The 25,524-nt window shown below is 41.3% G+C and overlaps 1 protein-coding gene and 1 pseudogene across 1 annotated transcript in view; one reads left to right on the forward strand and one right to left on the reverse strand.

Annotated features, from left to right (window-relative positions):
• Window positions 1–25,524, reverse strand: part of LOC106576572 (voltage-dependent calcium channel subunit alpha-2/delta-1) — a 186,383-nt gene that overhangs the window by 67,923 nt on the left and 92,936 nt on the right. The window lies entirely within an intron of this gene.
• On the forward strand, window positions 215–3,459 carry LOC106609623 (pyrin pseudogene; annotated as a pseudogene).

Raw genomic sequence — 25,524 nt, forward strand, 5'->3', positions numbered from 1 at the left:
AGGAGTTAACTGTTCCAGGGAGAGGGGAGGACCATTTCAAGATCACTTTGCTGAAGTGGATTGGGAGGAGCATTACAATGTCACTTTGCTGAAATGAAACTTAAGTATACAGTGTACTGAATATGGAATAAACTCTCCCCAGCTCTTCAGAAATATCTATTAAATACACAGTCTACTATCTCACAGAAAATACAAAGATATTACCCACAAACACATGCAGGTGAGTAGAGAGATTAACATGGACAGATAAATTAAGTTAAATTAAGATTAAGTTCAACCATGTTTGATGTGTGTAAATCCTTTTTATTTTCCAACAGTATATTAAAAGTCTTTATTCTTTAGTTATAGTACTATTTTCTATGTTATATGGTAACACATGTCTAAAATGGCTAGTATCTCTCCATAACGCAATGTTATGTATTTTTTACAGTTTAACTTTTCTTTCTCTGTCTAGATATGCCCACCTCCAGTAGTCTCCTGTATGAAGAGCAATTCCTGTGCTCTATCTGTCTGAATGTACTGTAGTCACCGAGGAAGGCTGAAGGGCTCATTAAAGAGCTGGAGCAGGAAACCACTGAGCTAAAGAGGAGAAGCACTGAGCTGGAGCAGCTCTCACACACTGAGGACGACCTAAACCTCCTCCAGAGCTTCCCATCCCTGTGCAGCCCTCCACTCACCAAGGACAGTGATCTGTGTGTGGGGACTGTGAGGAGAGCTGTGTCTCAGCTAGAAGAGACAGTCATGAGTGAGATGAAGAGGCTGTTTGATGATGAGCTGAAGAGGATTCAGCAGTATGCAGTGGATGTTATTCTGGACCCTGATACAGCAAGCCCCTGGCTCATTCTGTCTAAGAATGGGAAAGAAGTGAGAACTGGAGAAAAAAAACTGAAGCTCCCTGATAACCCAAAGAGGTTTGATTCTGCCGTTAATGTTTTGGGAAAGAAAGGCTTCTCCTCAGGGAGATTCTACTATGAGGTAACTGTTACAGGGAAGACTGAGTGGAATTTAGGAGTGGCCAGAGAGTCTATCAACAGAAAAGGGACTGTTACATTAAGCCCTGATAATGGACGCTGGGCAGTGATCCTGAGGGATGGGAGTAAGTACATAGCTTGTGCCCCGACCCGTGTCCACCTCTACCTGAGAGAGAAGCCCCAGAAGGTGGGGGTGTTTGTGGATTATGAGGAGGGTCAGGTCTCATTTTATGATGTGGAGGCCAGGTCTCATATCTACTCTTTCACTGGCTACACCTTCACTGAGAAACTATATCCATACTTCAGCCCTTTGCTCAATGATGGTGGTAAAAACTCTACTCCTCTAATCATCTCTCCTGTCAATCACACAGACTGAGTCTGAACCTGAAATTAACTGACCTGTAAAATTAGTACCTCAATTAGAGTTCCCTCTTTCATCAGGGAGAATATTTCACTGTAGATAATTAACTGATGTTTGTTATTATTATTTGACTTCTAAAAGAACAATCCTTTATCTGATCTTAACGGAGCACTGAGCACAGCCACTCTTAAATATCACCTGGGCCAGCACAGGTGAAACACCTTCTCACTAATGAAATGACAGACCAGCACAGGTGTAACACATACTGAGTAACGAGGGGACAACCTCCAAAGTCCAACCTCTAAATATAAATGGGAAAAACCATAGCCTATAAATAACATTGTCAGTCTGTTAGACATGATGAGTGCAGAATGCAGCAGCAATGTAACATAGTCTACCTGTATTAGCAATATCTCCAAGGCTCACAACAAGGTATGACTTCATATCTGGGAGAGAGAATTCAGAGGTTGTTCTGATTATTGTTCCCCATGATGATATCGGGGAGGGGACTTTGGCTCTGTCCGATAGCACGTTTGTATGTTTGTCACATGCGATATCTCAGACTGGATGGCCTGTTTTTGATGAAACTTGGTTGTATGATGTGTTTTGCTGTAGAGATCTGGCATGTTCTAAATGACACAGACTGGCCAGGTGGAGGCACGAAATCAAGCAACTGAAAATGCAAATTTGAAAGGTCACGCCCCTCACCCAGTTTGTCCAAAAGTCATGAAATTCAGTACATCGGTCCTCCTCTTCACAAGGAACAAATTTGAAGCAGGGATCCATAAGGTCCACCATGATGGATATTACGCCATTTAGTATTTTGTGAATAATACTTAAAATGCTACTCCTCTGGCACTGAATGACCGATCTGCAAGAAACTTGACATGCAGCACGTATGGCCAAACGTCTCTCAACGCAATATATTCCAGACTAGTACCTAAAACAACATGGTCGTAATGGCCAATAAACGTTCATGTGGTCCGACACATAAATCAGTCACAGATATTTGTATTGTAACAAATTCGGTACACATGTTGAAAACACTGTCAACAAGACCCAACATATGCAAGAACATTCATATCGACCACAAGGTGGCACTATAACGGGCACATGTTTTGTTAATATCAGCATTGTCTAGTTTGAATTTGCCGGGGGAAGGGGGAGTATCATTGAGGAGGACGAAATGTTTAATGTTGCATTGTTTTAATTCTGATAATATCGGCACTATATGTTTGTTTTACTTAGATATATAGAATGCATATACTCTGTTGATCGTCACTAGCTGTAATGGACACTGAGTAACATTCAGTTGGTAGAGCATGGTGTTTGCAACGCCAGGGTTGTGGGTTCGATTCCCATGGGGGACCAGTACAGAAAGAAAAAAAAATGTATGAAATGTATGCATTCACTGCTGTAAGTCGCTCTGGATAAGAGCGTCTGCTAAAATGACTAAAATGTAAAATTCAGGATGTCTGGATAATTAAATTCAGTTGAATAGTGATACAATTGGTATTCAGTCTAGCACAGCACCAGAGCTTTAGAATAGTGATGGGTATTTATGACATCAGCCTTATTCTATGAAATATGATTGAATGCCATTTTTTTTTGGGGGGGGGGGGGTATATTATATGGGGTGTTTAATCGTCTGTTTCTATGGTTTTGATGACTCATTGTCACTGCATTTCAACATCACCTTGTCGAAATAAAACTAAAGTATACAGTGTATTGTGTACGGTACCAAACTCTCTCCAGCTCTTCAGATATATCTATTCACTACTCATACACTGTGTCTACTTTCTCACAGAAAGAACAGAGATATTATCCACAAACAAGCAGGTGAGTAGAGAGATTAACATGGACAGACAAATTGAAAGGTAAGCTTTAGTGTGTTTACTACCTCTTTTACTTTTTTGTTTTTACCGTGTGCAAATCCTTTTTTATTTTTCAACTGTATGTTTAAACTCTTTATCCCTTGGTTAGGAGACTATTTTCAATGCTATATGGTAACACATTGTATCAAGATTGGCTAGTATCCGCCCATAACGCAATGCTGGAAACTCTAAAGCTAAAACTACAACTGAGTTGACTGATTCTACACTCTTAGAAAAACAGGTGCTAAGAAGAACCATACAGGGTTCTTTGGTTTGTCCCCATTGGGCAACCCTTTTTGGTGCTGGGTAGAACCCTTTGTAGGTTCTATCTAAAACCCTTCATGTTGGGTTCTACAGTGGGGGAAAAAAGTATTTGATCCCCTGCTGATTTTGTACGTTTGCCCACTGACAAAGAAATGGTCAGTCTATAATTTTAATGGTAGGTTTATTTGAACAGTGAGAGACAGACTAACAACAAAAATATACAGAAAAACGCATGTCAAAAATATTATAAATTGATTTGCATTTTAATGAGGGAAATAAGTATTTGACCCCCTCTCAATCAGAAAGATTTCTGGCTCCCAGGTGTCTTTTATGCAGGTAACGAGCTGTGATTAGGAGCACACTCATAAAGGGAGTGCTCCTAACCGCAGCTTGTTACCTGTAAAAAAGACACCTGTCCACATAAGCAATCAATCAATCAGATTCCAAATTCTCCACCATGGCCAAGACCAAAGAGCTCTCCAAGGATGTCAGGGACAAGATTGTAGACCTACACAAGGCTGGAATGGGCTACAAGACCATCGCCAAGCAGCTTGGTGAGAAGGTGACAACATTTGGTGCGATTATTCGCAAATGGACGAAACACAAAAGAACTGTCAATATCCCTCGACCTGGGGCTCCATGCAAGATCTCACCTCGTGGGGTTGCAATGATCATGAGAACGGTGAGGAATCAGCCCAGAACTACACGAGAGAATCTTGTCAATGATCTCAAGGCAGCTGGGACCATAGTCACCAAGAAAACAATTGGTAACACACTACGCCGTGAAGGACTGAAATCCTGCAGCGCCCGCAAGGTCCCCCTGCTCAAGAATACATATACATGCCCGTCTGAAGTTTGCCAATGAACATCTGAATGATTCAGAGGACAACTGTTGAAAGTGTTGTGGTCAGATGAGACCAAAATGGAGCTCTTTGGCCTCAACTCACCGTGTTTGGAGGAGGAATGCTGCCTATGACCCCAAGAACACCATCTCCACCGTCAAACATGGAGGTGGAAACATTATGCTTTGGGGGTGTTTTTCTGCTAAGGGGACAGGACAACTTCACCGCATCAAAGGGACGATGGACGGGGCCATGTACCGTCAAATCTTGGGTGAGAACCTCCTTCCCTCAGTCAGGGCATTGAAAATGGGTCGTGGATTGGTATTCCAGCATAACAATGACCCAAAACACACGGCCAAGGCAACAAAGGAGTGGCTCAAGAAGAAGCACATTAAGGTCCTGGAGTGGCCTAGCCAGTCTCCAGACCTTAATCCCATAGAAAATCTGTGGAGGGAGCTGAAGGTTGGAGTTGCCAAACGTCAGCCTCGAAACCTTAATGACTTGGAGAAGATCTGCAAAGAGGAGTGGAACAAAATCCCTCCTGAGATGTGTGCAAACCTGGTGGCCAACTACAAGAAACGTCTGACCTCTGTGATTGCCAACAAGGGTTTTGCCACCAAGTACTAAGTCATGTTTTGCAGAGGGGTCAAATACTTATTTCCCTCATTAAAATGCAAATCAATTTATAACATTTTTGACTTGCGTTTTTCTGGATTTTTTTCTTGTTATTCTGTCTCTCACTGTTCAAATAAACCTACCATTAAAATTATAGACCGATCATTTCTTCGATAGTGCGCAAACTTACAAAATCAGCAGGGGATCAAATACTTTTTTCCCCCACTGTACCTAGAAGCATCTACAAAGGGTTCTAACAATAACCATTTTATCAGCTAAAGTTTCTTCCTAGAACTGTCTATGAAGGGTTCTATTGAGAATCCTCTTATCTTTGGAGAGTTTTTCCTGGAACCCTGTATGAACGGGTGGACTTAGACTTTCAAATTAAATTATTATGACAATACATTACATGTATCTTATACAATGGGTGGGTCTACTCCTGAATGGTGATTGGTTATAACCGCATTCCAGCTGGTGTCTATTCCACAAGTTACCACCGGCTAAATCTATGACTTTAAAATGCCTATTTACTATGTTCCATCTGACTGCGCAATCAATCCACTGTCTCAACAGCCCAGCCAGGCAATTTATCAACTAGATCTCCACTATAAAAAGCATCTACAACAGCGGAGATTTGAATAAAATTTAGTCAGTCTCTCCGACATTTGCAACATTGTTTCAATATTCAAATTCCTTCTCCAGCTGTCCCATAGCAGCGAACGTGTCGGGAGTCGGGAGGCGGGACGAGACAGACAGGCAGGCAGCTTTTCTCAGCCAGTCGAAATCATGAATCAGCATAATTTTTATGGATATATACAAAGAACTATCAATAGAAAACAGGTCAAACAAAACAAAGTGCAGTTAGTTTGCAGTGTTTCCAGCTTCAGTTTTGGCTAGCTCCTCTGAACAGCAGTGTCCTGAGGAGAGATCACATTTTCTATGCCAGGTGAAATTGCGCATCATTAGCTCATTGTTATGGATGTATCAAAATAAATGTCACTAGAAAACACCTTAAACAAATGCTAATGCAGCTACTTTGTTGTTATTCTGGCTGCACTGTTTGACGTGACTAGGTTATCCATAGTTGTCTAGCTAGCAAGCAAGGGATAAGAACGTTGCCAGAAAGTATGGTAATAGAACATTTAGAACGAACGACTGGGTCGCGTCTCTGGCAACCGAACCGATAGACCTTGGGTAGCAACCCTAGATTTGTGTCGGGACTATATCTCGTGTAAGGATTAAATAGTATGAATAAATTAATTAAAACGTTTAATGAAAATATGTAAATCATTATTTGAATATGTTGGTAACCCATTGTTTGAAAGTGATAATGCCCTCAAAGCCGGTGTTTGTCTTGGGCCTAACAACACCCGTGCCAATATATCCTCCAAACACGTGCTTCTTGTGCATTACCACTTAAAGAAGGCCTTTCTTTGAGGGCCTAGTTACAGTGGGGCGGCAGCGTAGCCTAGTGGTTAGAGCGTTGGACTAGTAACCGAAAGGTTACCTTAATTTAACTGGGCAAGTCAGTTAAGAACAAATTCTTATTTTCAATGACAGCCTGAATCCCTGAGCTGACAAGGTACAAATCTGTTGTTCTGCCCTTGAACAAGGCAGTTAACCCACTGTTCCTAGGCTGTCATTGAAAATAAGAATTTGTTCGTAACTGACTTGCCTAGTTAAATAAAGGTAAAATACCCTATCACAGTTTTGTTAATAATTTCCTGGTTTACAGGCAACATCAGGCCTGCAAGTCACATTATCATGGCTTGAAAAGTGATGTGTAATTCATATTGGAATCCAGCGAGAGTTAGGATATCCAACAAGTGGAATTCTTAAATCACCCGCAACCTGCATTCAGAATGACTGCTAGGGTAGGGAATAGTGAATACAAGGACTACCTCGATCATCTAAACTGGAACAACCAAAATTACAAACAGATTGGATTAGTTTAGAAAACTGTATGTTATTTATCTCTGTGTAGCATAAAATGTATTAACCAATAAATGTACAGATATTACAGTAAAATAAACAATTAAAAAAATAGCAAAGCAATAGAGCATGCTGTGAAATATTATATAAGGGTCTATGTAGAACCCTTCCAAAGAATCATCAAAAAACTATTTCTTCCAAAAACACTTTAGGATGGTAAAGGGTCTAGGTGGGACAGCAAGTAGCCTAGTGGTTATAGCATTGGACTTGTAACTGCAAGGTTGCAAGATCAAATCCCTGAGCTCACAAGGTAAAAATCTGTCATTCTGCCCCTGAACAAGGCAGTCAATCCACTGTTCCTAGGCTCTCATTGAAAATAAAAATGTGTTCTTAACTGACTTGCCTAGTTAAATAAAATAGGTAGAACCCTTTGACTTAAAATATTCTTCCAAAAAAGGGTTCCTGGTAGAACCCATATGCCTCTGCAAAGAACCCTTTTTTCTAAGAGTGTAGAGAATTTTTTTTGTTGAGACATTTTATGTTAAACTCACATTTTTATCACTCGAAGACAAAGAAGAAACATCGGAGATGAAGCAAGACTTTTCTCCATCTAGATATGGCGTCCTCCAGCAGTGTCGTGTCTGAAGAGCAGTTCCTGTGCTCAGTCTGTCTGGATGTGTTCACTGAGCCGGTCTCTATTCAATGTGGACACAACTTCTGCATGACCTGTATCAGGATGTATTGGGATAGCAGTGACATGTGCCTGTGTCCCATCTGTAAAAATACATTTGATAAGAGACTAGCTCTCTTTGTTAATGCTTTGATTCACGAGATCGCTGTTCAGTTCAGGAAGTGAGTCCAGTGAAAGCTACCAGCAGCCCAAACCAATACCCTGTCAAATCTGAAGAAGTGTCCTCTTCTCCTTGAGAGAGAAGCCCCAGAAGGTATACTCCTGTTGTAAAGAGAAGCAATGTGCTTAATATTAGCAATGTTTAGAAATAAATATAGTTGGCCTAGCCTATAGAAAGCTGATGGGATCCTTCTGTTTCTAATAGAGGCCATCACTCTGTTTTCTCACACAATTGCATAGCCTATAGAAATGTTGCGCAACATGAGCTCATGGGCTCTCATGAAGAGTTTGATTAGATTTGATTAGAGGGAAAATAGAGTGCTGAGTACCAGGCAATTAGCATGTTTAGTAGGCTACTAATGACCATCAGCAGCATCAGAGCTTGGAGAAGCCTAATTACTGTGACTAAACAGTCAAGTGGAATTTTACTGCCGTCATGACTCGTGACTGCTGGTAATACGGTCACCATAACAGCCTTACTCGTCATCACGGTATATAATTATCGAAGATACATTTTCACCAAAAAACTAAATCACATGTTATGGTACCTTGTTTGTCTGTCTGAACTTATAATAACTTGAATGACACTCACTGTTAAAGAATTAGTGAGTGAATGAGTTATTGAAAGACAAAAGAGATTGAGAGAAATATCACACAGACACCTCGACTTAAATAACGTACTCTTGACATTAATCTAAATAAGTATATCCACACCATACAGACAATAGTAAGCTTGCATCAAAGAGTTTAGGCAAAGGGGTTAACCTGTTAGGGCTAGGGGGCAGTATTGACACGGCTGGATAAAAAAACATACCCGATTTAATCTGGTTACCACTCCTACCCAGTAACTAGAATATGCATATACTTATTACATATGGATAGAAAACACCCTACATTTTCTAAAACTGTTTGAATGGTGTCTGTGAGTATAACAGAACTCATTTGGCAGGCAAAACCCTGAGACATTTTCTGACAGGAAGTGGATACCTGATGTGTTGTATTGCCTTTAAACCTATCCCATTGAAAAACACAGGGGCTGAGGAATATTTTGGCACTTCCTATTGCTTCCACTAGATGTCACCAGCCTTTACAAAGTGTTTTGAGTCTTCTGGAGGGAGATCTGACCGAACAAGAGCCATGGAACGATGATGTCCCATTAGACACCTGGCGCGCGAGTTCATGTTGGGTACCCTCGTTCCAATACGTTATAAAAGAGTATGCATTCGTCCACCTTGAATATTATTCATGTTCTGGTTAAAAAAGGCCCTAATGATTTATGCTATACAACGTTTGACATGTTTGAATGAACGTAAATATATTTTTTCCCCTCGTTCATGACGAGAAGTCCGGCTGGCTTAGATCATGTGCTAACAAGACGGAGATTTTTGGACATAAATGATGAGCTTTTTTGAACAAAACTACATTCGTTATGGACCTGTGATACCTGGAAGTGACATCTGATGAAGAGAATCAAAGGTAATGGATTATTTACATAGTATTTTCGATTTTAGATCTCCCCAACATGACGTCTAGTCTGTATCGCAACGCGTATTTTTCTGGGCGCAGTGCTCAGATTATTGCAAAGTGTGATTTCCCAGTAAGGTTATTTTTAAATCTGGCAAGTTGATTGCGTTCAAGAGATGTACATCTATAATTCTTTAAATGACAATATAATATTTTACCAATGTTTTCTAATTTTAATTATTTAATTTGTGACGCTGACTTGACTGCCGGTTATTGGAGGGAAACGATTTCCTCAACATCAATGCCATAGTAAAACGCTGTTTTTGGATATAAATATGAACTTGATAGAACTAAAAATGCATGCATTGTCTAACATAATGTCCTAGGAGTGTCATCTGATGGAGATTGTAAAAGGTTAGTGCATCATTTTAGCTGGTTTTATGGTTTTGGTGACCCTGTTTTTGAATTGACAAAACATTACACACAACTCTTGTAAATGTACTGTCCTAACATACTCTAAATTTATGCTTTCGCCGTAAAACCTTTTTGAAATCGTAAAACGTGGTTAGATTAAGGAGATGTTTATCTTTCAAAGGGTGTAAAATAGTTGTATGTTTGAAAAATTTGAATTTTGACATTTATTTGGATTCAAATTTGCCGCTCTTGAAATGCACCTGCTGTTGATGGAGTGCACCACGGGTGGCACGCTAGCGTCCCACCTAGCCCATAGAGGTTAACCTGTTAGGGCTAGGGGGCAGTATTGACACGGCTGGATAAAAAAACGTACCCGATTTAATCTGGTTACTACTCCTGCCCAGTAACTAGAATATGCATATAATTATTGGCTTTGGATAGAAAACACCCTAAAGTTTCTAAAACTTTTAATGGTGTCTGTGAGTATAACAGAACTCATATGGCAGGCAAAAACCTGAGAAGATTTCATGCAGGAAGTGGCCTGTCTGACAAGGTGTCGTTCTTCTTGTCTCTGTTTATTGAAGAGTGAGGATCTTAGCTGTAACGTGACACTTCCTACGGCTGCCATAGGCTCTCAGAAGGCGGCAAAATGCTGAATCGTGGCTTTGCAGGCTCTGGCTGAAAAAAAGTAGCGCGTTTGGGTAGTGGCTGGTTACAGTACTGTGAGACTCAGGCTCGTGCCCGCGTCGACCGAAAGCTTTGTTTTCTTTCCTCTGTTTAGCTAAATGGAGATTCCCGGTCGGAATATTATCGCTTTTTAACGAGAAAAATGGCAGAAAAATGGATTTTAAACAGCGGTTGACATGCTTCGAAGTACGGTAATGGAATATTTCGATTTTTTTTGTCACGAATTGCGCCATGCGCGCGACCCTGATTTACCATTTCGGATAGTTTCTGGAACGCACGAACAAAACGCCGCTATTCGGATATAACGATGGATTATTTTGGACCAAACCAACATTTGTTATTGAAGTAGCAGTCCTGGGAGTGCATTCTGACGAAGACAACAAAAGGTAATCAAACTTTTATAATAGTAAATCTGATTTTGGTGAAGGCTAAACTTGCCGGGTGTCTAAATAGCTAGCCCGTGATGGCTGGGCTATGTACTTAGAATATTGCAAAATGTGCTTTCACCAAAAAACTATTTTAAAATCGGACATATTGAGTGCATAGAGGAGTTCTGTATCTATAATTCTTAAAATAATTGTTATGCTTTTTGTGAACGTTTATCGTGAGTAATTTAGTAAATTGTTAGTAAATTCCCCGGAAGTTTGCGGGGGGTATGCTAGTTCTGAACGTCACATGCTAATGTAAAAAGCTGGTTTTTGATATAAATATGAACTTGATTGAACAAAACATGCATGTATTGTATAACATAATGTCCTAGGGTTGTCATCTGATGAAGATCATCAAAGGTTAGTGCTGCATTTAGCTGTGGTTTGGGTTTTTGTGACATTATATGCTAGCTTGAAAAATGGGTGTCTGATTATTTCTGGCTGGGTACTCTGCTGACATAATCTAATGTTTTGCTTTCGTTGTAAAGCCTTTTTGAAATCGGACAGTGTGGTTAGATTAACGAGAGTCTTGTCTTTAAATAGCTGTAAAATAGTCATATGTTTGAGAAATTGAAGTAATAGCATTTCTAAGGTATTTGAAAATCGCGCCACTGGATTAGACTGGCTGTTGCGTAGGTGGGACGAATTCGTCCCGCCTAGCCCAGAGAGGTTAACCTTTCCAGGAAGAACAAAGTGCACAGTAGAATTGGAGGACCATTTAAACTTCACTTTGCTGATATGAAACTTAAGTATACAGTATGCTGTGTATGAGATTAAATTCTCTCCAGCTCTTCAGAAATATCTATTAAATAGCTACGCGCCGAGTCTACTGCCTCACAGAAAGGACAGAGACATTATCCACAAACACATGGAGGTGAGTCACAAGTCACGACTTCAAAGGAGAGCGGTTTGAACGTAAAAAGACAGCACATAAAAACACAACAACCTTCCCACTAGCCATGATTGGCTGAGATAAGGAGTGGGCTGGACATGCCGAGAGAAGAGTTCGGATTGGTATCGATGTCACGTTCCTCGTCTTCTGACGATATGTTGAAGTCACTGTCAGAGAAAGTGGACCAATACGCAGCGGGTTGCGTGCTCATCATCTTCATTTATTAAATAAATGTGAACACGTGAAAACAAGAAAACAAAAAACGACTAGTGACAGGTTCACAGGCTATACATTCCCTAGCAGTGCGAAATACAACTACCCACAAGTGAACAAACAAAACACACACCTACTTATAGGACTCCCAATCAGAGGCAACTAAAAACACCTGCCTCCAATTGAGAGTCCAGCACCCAACCTACACATAGAAAACTAACCTAGAACCTACCCATAGAAATACAAACATAAACCAGTGACCAAAAAACCCCGTAATACATAAATAAACTACACTCTGCCACGTCCTGACCAAACTACAATAACCAAATATACTCTATACTGGTCAGGACGTGACAATCGAAGGCTTTTGTCTATTTGAGCTGGTCAGTCTGTGTTGGTAACCCTGTCGAACGCGGCTTTTTTGTGTTGCTCTCCACTTTCTGGAGAATCGAGTTTTGAAATCAGTGGAATCAGAGTATTATAGCTAAAGAGATGGGAAAACACCTGCTTCCGGATTACGTCTTCAAACTAAGGGCATTTGTGGCATGGATCCATGACAGGGAGACGCGTCCACCATGCATAATGATGTATACGGGCAAGATAGTCTAGCTAGCTAAATTTTCAGATATTACACGTTTTAAATTTTGACAGAAAGTTGATTAATTTCAAGCTAAAGTGTACTATTAGCTAGCGTAAGCTGGCTGGCTCCCTAGCTAACGTTAGGTGGTGTGACGTGATGTGTGTGATCTTACATGTTGTTTACCTAGCTAGGTTAATTGTTTACCTAGGTAGCTAGCTACATGTCTTAAGCTAAAGTGTACAACACCCGTTGAATTTGGCCGGTGTCAGTAAACGTCAGCAAAAAGGAACAATGAAATTGTTGCCAGCAGTGCTGGTTAGGCTGTTTTCATGTTATCCAGAGGTAAACAAATCATCCGTGGATCTGTTGGGGCGATCTGTGCAATAACGTGACACTTCCTACGTCTTCCATAGGGTCTCAGAGCCCGGGAAAACGTTGAACGATATCGAGGCAGGCTCTGGCTGAAACACTTTATCGCTTTTGGCAAGTAGCCACTCAGAGTACTATGGGCTTAGGCGCGTGCACGCTTCGACCGAATGGTTTCTTTTCCTTTGTCTGTTTATCTAAATGCAGATTCCCGGTCGGAATATTAACGCTTTTTTATGAGAAAAATGGCATAAAAATTGATTTTAAACAGCGGTTGACATGCTTCGAAGTACGGTAATGGAATATTTAGAATTCTTTTGTCACGAATTGCGCCATGCTCGTCACCCTTATTTAGCCTTTAGGATAGTGTCTAGAACACACGAACAAAACGGCGCTGTTTGGATATAACGATGGATTATTTTGGACCAAACCAACATTTGTTATTGAAGTAGAAGTCCTGGGAGTGCATTCTGACGAAGACAACAAAGGTAAGAACATTTTTCTTATAGTAAATCTGACTTTGATGAGTGCTAAACCTGCTGGGTGTCTAAATAGCTAGCCCTGTGATGCCGGGCTATCTACTGAGAATATTGCAAAATGTGAACAAAACATGCATGTATTGTATAACATAATGTCCTAGGAGTGTCATCTGATGAAGATCATCAAAGGTTAGTGCTGCATTTAGCTGTGGTTTTGGTTTTTGTGACATATAGGCTTGCTTTGAAAATGGCTGTGTGATTATTTTTGGCAGGGTACTCTCCTGACATAATCTAATGTTTTGCTTTCGTTGTAAAGCCTTTTTGAAATCTGACAGTGTGGTTAGATTAATGAGAGTCTTGTCTTTAAAATGGTGTAAAATAGTCATATGTTTGAGAAATTGAAGTTATAGCATTTATGAGGTATTTGTATTTCGCGCCACGTGATTCCACTGGCTGTTGACTAGGGTGGGACGCAAGCGTCCCACCTTGCCCAGGGAGGTTAATGTAACTCTGGGGGAAGACTTGTCACATCAGAGAACTACTGGAACACTGATTGCTGAGTTAGTAGTCACTAACTCTCTCTCACACACACACACACACACACACACACACACACACACACACACACACACACACACACACACACACACACACACACACACACACACACACACACACACACACACACACACACACACACAGACACATTGTTGCATTTCAACTTTAGATCACCAGTTAGTGTGATAAATGTGATAAAATAGATTTGCAATGGGAAGTAATAGCTGGTTTGTTCATTTCATTTTGGACTTGAAATGGTTGATTTCATGTTGCCATTGTTTACAGATGACTCGTTGCAGAAGCTTCCGTAGCCTGGCAGCCTTGAGCAACCAGATCTAAATTATTCGGTTTCACCAAAATAACATTTCCAGTCAGAGGCATATTCAGTTTCTCTAGGAGCAATACTTACGACTCCACGTGTTGAATGTGTACTTCGCTATCAAATAAGTGTTTAAAACACGTTTTTAACCAGGGTCTCCCATTTTGCCTCCTGTGGGCTGCCATTGTAATCCATTCTAGACCACACAGTCATGCGAGAGCTACAACGCAATCTCCCACTTCTACAGGCAAGAATGGTGATGCTATGTTTTCAGTTATTTTCTGGATTTTTGAGTTTAATAGAACATATTGGAAGATTTTTTGGGTCCTATAGTCACGGTTCGCCACTGGACACACACACACGTACACAGCCAAAGATAACACCTATAACATTGATTTTCTAGGGTTAGAGGTTAAACTGTGGTGATAGGGAGGGCGTCAACTGCAAGACCACCTCATGGCTACATAGATAACAGCACAGTAATACACAGCACATCTATTTAACCTGTTGGGGCTAGGGGGCAGTATTTTCACGGCTGGATAAAAAAACGTTCCCGATTTAATCTGGTTACTAATCCTACCCAGTAACTAGAATATGCATATACTTATTATATATGGATAGAAAACACCCTAAAGTTTCTAAAACTGTTTGAATGGTGTCTGTGAGTATAACAGAACTCATTTGGCAGGCAAAACCCTGAGACATTTTCTGACAGGAAGTGGATACCTGATGTGTTGAATGACCTTTAAGCCTATGCCATTGAAACACACAGGGGTTGATTAATGTTTTGGCACTTCCTATTGCTTCCACTAGATGTCACCAGCCTTTACAAAGTGTTTTGAGTCTTTTACTGTGAGATCTGACCGAACAAGAGCCATGGAACGGTGATGGCCGATTAGACTCTGGCGCGCGAGTTCATGTTGGGTACCCTCGTTCCAATACGTTATAAAAGAGAATGCATTCGTCCACCTTGAATATTATTCATGTTCTGGTTAAAAAAGGCACTAATGATTTATGCTATACAACGTTTGACATGTTTGAACGAACGTAAATATATTTTTTCCCCTCGTTCATGACGAGAAGTCCGGCTGGCTTAGATCATGTGCTAACAACACAGAGCTTTTTGGATATAAATGATGAGCTTTTTTGAACAAAACTACATTCGTTATGGACCTGGGATTCCTGGAAGTGACATCTGATGAAGAGAATCAAAGGTAATGGATTATTTACATAGTATTTTCGATTTTAGATCTCTCCAACATGGCCGTTTGTCTGTATAGCAAAGCATATTTTTCTGGCCGCAGTGCTCAGATTATTGCAAAGTGTGATTTCCCAGTAAGGTTATTTTTAAATCTGGCAAGTTGATTGCGTTCAAGAGATGTAAATCTATAATTCTTTAAATGACAATATAATATTTTACCAATGTTTTCTAATTTTAATTATTTAATTAGTGGTGCTGACTTGACTGCCGGTTATTGGAGGGAAACGATTTCCTCAACATCAATGCCATAGTAAAACGCTGTTTTTGGATATAAATATGAACTTGATAGAACTAAAAATGCATGCATTGTCTAACATAATGTCCTAGGAGTGTCATCTGATGGAGATTGTGAAAGGTTAGTGCATCATTTTAGCTGGTTTTATGGTTTGGTGACGCCTGTCTTTGAATTGACAAAACATTACACACAGCTATTGTCAATGTACTCTCCTAACATAATCTAACTTTATGCTTTCGCCGTAAAACCTTTTTGAAATCGGACAACGTGGTTAGATTAAGGAGATGTTTATCTTTCAAAGGGTGTAAGATAGTTGTATGTTTGAAAAATTTGAATTTTGACATTTATTTGGTTTCAAATTTGCCGCTCTTGAAATGCACCTGCTGTTGATAGGGTGCACCACGGGTGGCACGCTAGCGTCCCACATAGCCCCAAGAAGTTAACCATAACTGACAATGACAAGTATCCAATAGCAGCAGTCTATTACTAAAACTGATTCAGTGGCTCAGATCTGGAGAAAAAAAAAACTAAAACATTAAAATAGCCAAATGTTCTCTTCCCAGGTAGGATTACTTTAATAAAATGAGTTTACAATAAGCATGCTGTTTTACTGATGGAGAGAGAGCACACTGACTCTAAAAGGAGAACTGTAGAAAGGGAGCTAACAAGAGAGGGAAAGAGAGAGACAACCGAGAGGGAGAGAGAAAGACGACCGAGAGGGAGGGAGTGAGACGACTGAGAGAGAGAGACAACTGAGAGGGAGGGAGCGAGACGACCGAGAGGGAGGGAGAGAGACAACCAGAGAGGGAAAGAGAGAGACAACCGAGAGGGAGAGAGAAAGACGACCGAGAGGGAGGGAGTGAGACGACTGAGAGAGAGAGACAACTGAGAGGGAGGGAGCGAGACGACTGAGAGGGAGGGAGAGAGACAACCAGAGAGGGAGAGAGAGAGAGAGACAACAGGAGAGAGAGACAACAGGAGAGAGAGAGAAAGAGAGAGAGACAAAAGATACAAAGAGAGCCAGAGAGATAAAGCAGGTTTTTTATAGTAGCTAGTAATACTATTTGGCTAATACACCCTGTATCTAATTAGGTTGAAAAATGCAGTGTTTTCCCCAAAAGAGTGGCACAGGGATGGCAGCATGTCAAGCTGATGTTACCCATGACTCACAGCCCAAAGCAGCAGCAAACCAACATAGCTACGCTCAGAGAGAAGGGGAGGGAGAGTGGGGGCGGGAAGAGAAAGGGAAGAGGGGTGCTAGTGGGGGGAGGGAAGAGAGAGAGGTGGGGCGAGAAAGAGGTGGGGGAGAGAGAGAGAGGAGAACATGTGAGAAAAGAGGGGAGAGAGGACAGAAAGAAAGAGATGGGGTAATGCTGCTGCCTCATAGTATAGACCGAGAATGGACTATTGAGAGAGGAAGGGAAAAAGATGAGAAAGACAGACTAAAAAACAAATCACTTCATCTATACAGCAAATGGGCCACATGTCAGATCTCATGGAGTCAACACTAGCACAGCTGTGTGATCTACCAGTGCTGTGAAATATACACACTGATGCAGCTGACACACAGTGCACTGTACCAACACAGACACAGACACAGAGGACATAGTGCTTTGAACATGGTAGTAACATGGAGATTATAGAACATAAAACCAGGTGGAGAGATAGAGTGCGAGCATGAAGAGAGGAAGAGAGAGAGAGATTTTACATTTACGTCATTTTAGCAGACACTCTTATCCAGAGCGACTTACAGTAGTGAATGCATACATTTCATACATTTTTTTCTGGTCCCCCGTGGGAATCGAACCTACAACCCTGGCATTGCAAACACCATGCTCTACCAACTGAGCCACACGGGACCTGGATTGGAAGGATTGGAAGACAGGGAGAAGAAAAACAGTAATGGGGAGACAGAAGAGAGAGTTAGGCCGGGGACCATTGATCAGCCTCAACACCCACATCAGGGGTGGGGCCTAGAGCCCTAATGAAACCCAAACTCCTAGAACAAATCACAGCTTCGTGTAAACAAATCCATCTCCACGGCAATGTGTCTGTCACTACAGCCATGGTCGTGGTCGCCATGACGGAGACAGAGGAGGGGGATGGATCACCACGGTAACACAAGCCCTGGTCAGGTCTAGTTTCGGGGAAGTGTGTGTGTGTGTGTGTGTGTGTGTGTGTGTGTGTGTGTGTGTGTGTGTGTGTGTGTGTGTGTGTGTGTGTGTGTGTGTGTGTGTGTGTCTATCCATGTCTATGTGCATTTGTGTGTGTCTGCATGCTTGTGTGTGTGTGGCAGAGTGGTGTTAAATCACTAATGGTCGCCACGCATCCCAATCGAGCAGGGTCACAGCACAACGATAGTGTTGCCGCGGGGATACATCAATCAACCTGGACATTACGCTTTCTCTCTCTCTGTCTCTCAACACAGCCCGGCTACGACAGACAGAGGATAGCCTGGTCATAATCACCAGAAAATAAAGAGCAGAGAACATGAAAAAAGAGGAGGAAGGGAAGGAGGAGGATGATCAAAAGAGAAGAGATAAAGGGATAAATAAAAAGAGAGGAAGAGGTGACAGAAAAGGAGGAGAGAACAAGGGATGGGAGAAAGGAGAGAGAACAAGGGATGGGACCCTTAGGGAAAACCCACAGGAATTACACATGAACACTTGTGAAGTGTTATAAAAAGACTTGTTTTCATGTGATCACGTGATCTTGTGTGAAGTTAATGTGATAACATGTGACAACGTGAAACTACACATGTGAAAACGTGATCACATCTGATGTGTTACAAAGTGGAGGAGAGAAGAGTTGACGGAGGAGTGTCCTGAGACTGGAGTGAATGGAGGAGGACAAAAGGATGAACTGATGAAGAGAAAAGAGGAGAAGAAGAAACCATCAGAAAACTGGGACTATCACAGAGATGACATGACACAGTCATTCTGTGTCTTGGCCAGCTGCCGTGGTCCTATCAGCACTGTAATTACTACACTTGGCTGTGATTACAGTATCAGAAAGGGGCTGTGGTGAAAGCCTGCAATCATCCTATCAGAGAGAGCCTTTCACTCAACGATACTCACCATTCACTACTACTGCACTCCCTGGGCCCTGTTCCAACACTTCCCTCCTTTTCGCCTCATTTCCTTGAGATTTGCAAGCGCATTTGGTTTTTGCTTCAATCTTGCATTGAAGTCAATGGGAGATCTGCGTGGAGATTTTAATGAAGATGTCATGTTAGGATTTGGCCCACTAGCTTAGCCTAAAGCTATTTTCACACAAGCAACAGGTTCTCAAGATGACCACTTCTGTATATTTGCCTTGAGCCGTCAGCTGACTATCACATATCACCAATCATCGCAACTCGGGCCCTCCTCGGCTAGGCGAGAGCCCAAATTTTGTCCCAGGCTTCAGGCTCTGCCAGAAGGGTAAAATGAGGTTGGGAGTTTTCCAGGAGGCTTGTCACCGAGTGGAGAGTTGTGTGTGAGTAGCGGTGTGTGTGTGTGTGTAGCGGTGTGTGTGAGAGTAGCGGTGTGTGTGTGTATGTCTGCTCTCGCCTGGGCTATTCACTAAATAATTGCAGCTCGAGAGTAAGAGGCACCCACACACACACACACACAAAGGTTAGGGCTTTGGGATTATCAAACACCCCTTTACCTCGTGTGTGTGTTTGTGCGTGTGTGTTCGTGTGTGTGAGAGAATTAATGAGTTAGTGTGTGTTTGTGTCACAGTCCTATTATTGTGTGGTTCCTCCCTGTGGGATGTCTTCACACTGTTATTAAAGCTACTTCCTTCACTCTGGGATATGTTCACACTGTTATTCAAAGTGTTTCTTTCCAATTGTACCAATTATATGCATATCCTGGCTTCAGGGCCTGAGTAACAGGCAGTTTACTTTGGGCACGTCAGTCAGGCGGAAATTCAGAAAAAACTACTTCATTCACCCTGGGATGTGTTAACACTGTTATTAAATCTACTTGATTCACTCTGGGATGTGTTAACACTGTTATTAAATCTACTTCATTCACTCTGGGATGGGTTCACACTGTTATTAAAGCTACTTCATTCACTCTGGGATGTGTTAACACTGTTATTAAAGCTACTTCATTCACTCTGGGATGTGTTAACACTGTTATTAAAGCTACTTCATTCACCCTGGGATGTGTTAACACTGTTATTAAAGCTACTTCATTCACCCTGGGATGTGTTAACACTGTTATTAAAGCTACTTCATTCACTCTGGGATGGGTTCACACTGTTATTAAAGCTACTTCATTCACTTTGGGATGTATTAACACTGTTATTAAAGCTACTTCATTCACTCTGGGATGTGTTAACACTGTTATTAAAGCTACTTCATTCACTCTGGGATGTGTTAACACTGTTATTAAAGCTACTTCATTCACTCTGGGATGGGTTCACACTGTTATTAAAGCTACTTCATTCACTCTGGGATGTATTAACACTGTTGTTAAAGCTACTTCATTCACTCTGGGATGTATTAACACTGTTATTAAAGCTACTTCATTCACTCTGGGATGTGTTAACCTGTTGGGGCTAGGGGGCAGTATTTGCACGGCCGGATAAAAAACGTACCCGATTTAATCTGGTTACTACTCCTGCCCAGTAACTAGAATATGCATATAATTATTGGCTTTGGATAGAAAACACCCTAAAGTTTCTAAAACTGTTTGAATGGTGTCTGTGAGTATAACAGAACTCATTTGGCAGGCCAAAACCTGAGAAGATTCCTTACAGGAAGTGGCCTGTCTGACCATTTCTTGCCCTCCTTGATCATCTCTAACAAATACAGGGGATCTCTGGCATGACGTGACACTTCCTACGGCTCCCATGGGCTCTCAGAAGGCGGGAAAAAGCTGAACGATGTAATTCCATCCCCAGGCTGAAACACATTAGCGCGTTTGGCAAGTGCTATATCAGAGGGCCATTAGACTGAGGCTCGTGCATGAGGGGATAGCATGCTTTTACTTTCACTCTCTTTGTAATAAAAAATGATTTCCCGGTCGGAATATTATCGCTTTTTTTACGAGAAAAATGGCATAAAAATTGATTTTAACCTGTTAGGGCTAGGGGGCAGTATTGACACGGCTGGATAAAAAAACATACCCGATTTAATCTGGTTACCACTCCTACCCAGTAACTAGAACATGCATATACTTATTACATATGGATAGAAAACACCCTCAATTTTCTAAAACTGTTTGAATGGTGTCTGTGAGTATAACAGAACTCATTTGGCAGGCAAAACCCTGAGACATTTTCTGACAGGAAGTGGATACCTGATGTGTTGTATTACCTTTAAACCTATCCCATTGAAAAACACAGGGGCTGAGGAATATTTTGGCACTTCCTATTGCTTCCACTAGATGTCACCAGCCTTTACAAAGTGTTTTGAGTCTTCTGGAGGGAGATCTGACCGAACAAGAGCCATGGAACGATGATGGCCCATTAGACACCTGGCGCGCGAGTTCATGTTGGGTACCCTCGTTCCAATACGTTATAAAAGAGTATGCATTCGTCCACCTTGAATATTATTCATGTTCTGGTTAAAAAAGGCCCTAATGATTTATGCTATACAACGTTTGACATGTTTGAACGAACGTAAATATATTTTTTCCCCTCGTTCATGACGAGCAGTCCGGCTGGCTTAGATCATGTGCTAACAAGACGGAGATTTTTGGACATAAATTATGAGCTTTTTTGAACAAAACTACATTCGTTATGGACCTGTGATACCTGGAAGTGACATCTGATGAAGAGAATCAAAGGTAATGGATTATTTACATCGTATTTTCGATTTTAGATCTCCCCAACATGACGTCTAGTCTGTATCGCAACGCGTATTTTTCTGGGCGCAGTGCTCAGATTATTGCAAAGTGTGATTTCCCAGTAAGGTTATTTTTAAATCTGGCAAGTTGATTGCGTTCAAGAGATGTAAATCTATAATTCTTTAAATGACAATATAATATTTTACCAATGTTTTCTAATTTTAATTATTTAATTAGTGGTGCTGACTTGACTGCCGGTTATTGGAGGGAAACGATTTCCTCAACATCAATGCCATAGTAAAACGCTGTTTTTGGATATAAATATGAACTTGATAGAACTAAAAATGCATGCATTGTCTAACATAATGTCCTAGGAGTGTCATCTGATGGAGATTGTAAAAGGTTAGTGCATAATTTTAGCTGGTTTTATGGTTTTGGTGACCCTCTCTTTGAATTGACAAAACATTACACACACCTCTTGTAAATGTACTGTCCTAACATACTCTAAATTTATGCTTTCGCCGTAAAACCTTTTTGAAATCGTAAAACGTGGTTAGATTAAGGAGATGTTTATCTTTCAAAGGGTGTAAAATAGTTGTATGTTTGAAAAATTTGAATTTTGACATTTATTTGGATTCAAATTTGCCGCTCTTGAAATGCACCTGCTGTTGATGGAGTGCACCACGGGTGGCACGCTAGCGTCCCACCTAGCCCATAGAGGTTAAACAGCGGTTGACATGCTTCGAAGTACGGTAATGGAATATTTAGAATTTTTTGTCACGAAATGCGCCATGCTCGTCACCCTTATTTACCCTTTCGGATAGTGTCTTGAACGCACGAACAAAACGCTGCTGTTTGGTTATAACAATGGATTATTTGGGACCAAACCAACATTTGTTATTGAAGTAGAAGTCCTGGGAGTGCATTCTGACGAAGAACAGCAAAGGTAATAACATTTTTCTTATAGTAAATCTGACTTTGGTGAGTGCTAAACTTGCTGGGTGTCTAAGTAGCTAGCCCTGTGATGCCGGGCTATCTACTGAGAATATTGCAAAATGTGCTTTCACCAAAAAGCTATTTTAAAATCGGACATAGCGAGTGCATAGAGGAGTTCTGTATCTATAATTCTTAAAATAATTGTTATGTTTTTTGTGAATGTTTATCGTGAGTAATTTAGTAAATTCACCGGCAGTGTTCGGTGGGAATGCTAGTCACATGCTAATGTAAAAAGCTGGTTTTTGATATAAATATGAACTTGATTGAACAAAACATGCATGTATTGTATAACATAATGTCCTAGGGTTGTCATCTGATGAAGATCATCAAAGGTTAGTGCTGCATTTAGCTGTGGTTTGGGTTTATGTGACATTATATGCTAGCTTGAAAAATGGGTGTCTGATTATTTCGGGCTGGCTACTCTGCTGACATAATCTAATGTTTTGCTTTCGTTGTAAAGCCTTTTTGAAATCGGACAGTGTGGTTAGATTAACGAGAGTCTTGTCTTTAAAATGGTGTAAAATAGTCATATGTTTGAAAAATTGAAGTTTTTGCATTTTTGAGGTATTTGAATATCGCGCCACGGGATTACACTGGCTGTTGAGTAGGTGGGACGCTAGCCCATAGAGGTTAAAGCTACTTCATTCACCCTGGGATGTGTTAACACTGTTATTAAAGCTACTTTGTTCACTCTGGGATGTGTTAACACTGTTATTAAAGCTACTTCATTCACTCTGGGATGTGTTAACACTGTTATTAAATCTACTTCATTCACTCTGGGATGTGTTAACACTGTTATTAAAGCTACTTCATTCACTCTGGGATGTGTTAACACTGTTATTAAAGCTACTTCATTCACTCTGGGATGTGTTAACACTGTTATTAAAGCTACTTCATTCACCCTGGGATGTGTTAACACTGTTATTAAAGCTACTTCGTTCACTCTGGGATGGGTTCACACTGTTATTAAAGCTACTTCATTCACTTTGGGATGTGTTAACACTGTTATTAAAGCTACTTCATTCACTCTGGGATGTGTTAACACTGTTATTAAAGCTACTTCATTCACTCTGGGATGTATTAACACTGTTATTGAAGCTACTTCATTCACTCTGGGATGTGTTAACACTGTTATTAAAGCTACTTCATTCACTCTGGGATGTGTTAACACTGTTATTAAATCTACTTCATTCACTCTGGGATGGGTTCACACTGTTATTAAAGCTACTTCATTCATCCTGGGCATCTCTTCCCAAGGCACCGTCTGTCAAAGTCCACTCTGAGACTGGGTCTCGTGCCACCAACACACAGACACACGGGCTGACCAATCAGGACCCAATGCCACAATAAGGACCAATGTGCTTCTGTAAGGAGGGTAAATAAGGGAAACCCACACGTAACGAAGGCTGGCCCATAGAATGACATCAGAGCCATGTATTGAGAGAGTTGGGCCATTGTGAATTCTGCACTATGATGCATTTACATGACACTACATGGCTTTGAATTCCATCTAGAATTTAATAGGATCTCTGTGAGACGACCATTGTTGCCCAAACATGATAATAGATCACCTCAAATTAGTACTCGGGCCTTTCTGGTGCTGCTTACCGGTCTAACTAAATAACTACACTCACAGACATACACCAAAAGATGTCCAAAATAAGAATGTTCAGTAAGTCAGCGGGCAAATTGTGTCAAAGATGGAGAAATACAGAGAAGGGAGGGAGAGATATGGAGAGATGCAGAGAAGTGAAAGAGAGATATGGAGAAGAGAGGGAGAGATATGGAGAAGAGAGGGAGAGATATGGAGAAGAGAGGGAGAGATATGGAGAAGAGAGGGAGAGATATGAAGAGATACAGAGAAGGGAGAGAGAGAGATATGGAGAGATACAGAGAAGTGAAAGAGAGATATGGAGAAGAGAGGGAGAGATATGGAGAAGAGAGGGAGAGATATGGAGAAGAGAGGGAGAGATATGGAGAAGAGGGAGAGATATGGAGAAGAGAGGGAGAGATATGGAGAAGAGAGGGAGAGATATGAAGAGATACAGAGAAGGGAGAGAGAGAGATATGGAGAGATACAGAGAAGTGAGGGAGAGATATGGAGATAAACAGAAGGGAGAGATATGGAGAGAAGCAAAGAACAGGGGGAGAGATATGGAGAGATACAAAGAAGGGAGGGAGAGATATGGAGATAAACAGAAGGGAGAGATATGGAGAGAAAGAAAGTGATAAAGAAATGTGTTCTTCTCAGCTTAATAACAGACGACAGGACCAACGTATCGAGCAGAGCAAACGAGAGAAAAAAAAAATGTTTGTACGCTATGAGCTTTGTCACAGGGACTGTGACATCACCACAGACAGATTACACACACACACACTTTTTTATTGCATCCTCATACACACACCATAATAAACACACACACCCTCAGAGTGTCTGAGCTCGTCTGGGCCAGTGTATGTATGGAGTTGACAGGTGAAACACAGGGTTGACGCTAACGGGCATCAGGCGAGTCAGAGTTCCATTTCCAAACTGAGCCTCCAACACTCATACTCCACACACCAATCCTCCTAATGAGTGAGAACACACACACACACACACACACACACACACACACACACACACACACACACACACACACACACACACACACACACACACACACACTTGCATGATGCAAATGCACACACATACACTATTTCAATCTCGTGCACACAAACACTCAATTTCAATCTCAAACCCTTACCAATAGGTGCACACACACACACAACACACACACACACACACAACACACAAACACACACACACACACACACACACACACACACACACACACACACACACACACACACACACACACACACACACACACACACACACACACACACACACACACACACACACACACACACACACACACACACACACACCCCTATTCCCCACCCACACCAAATCAGCAGGGAGAAAGGCTCCAATCAGCAGGCCCCACAGTGGAGGAGTGACAGTCTCTACACCCTGCTATTATTAGACTGAACTGGAGAGCAGAGAGAGAGAGCAGGAAGAGAGGGAGAGAGAGAGGGAAGAGGGAGAGAGGGAAGATGGAGAAGAGACGGAGAGAAGGGGGACATGGGGAAAAGACGAA

Source organism: Salmo salar, chromosome 17 (assembly GCF_965601325.2).
Source record: "Salmo salar chromosome 17, fSalSal1, whole genome shotgun sequence".
In the NCBI taxonomy this organism is placed as follows: Eukaryota; Metazoa; Chordata; class Actinopteri; order Salmoniformes; family Salmonidae; genus Salmo; species Salmo salar.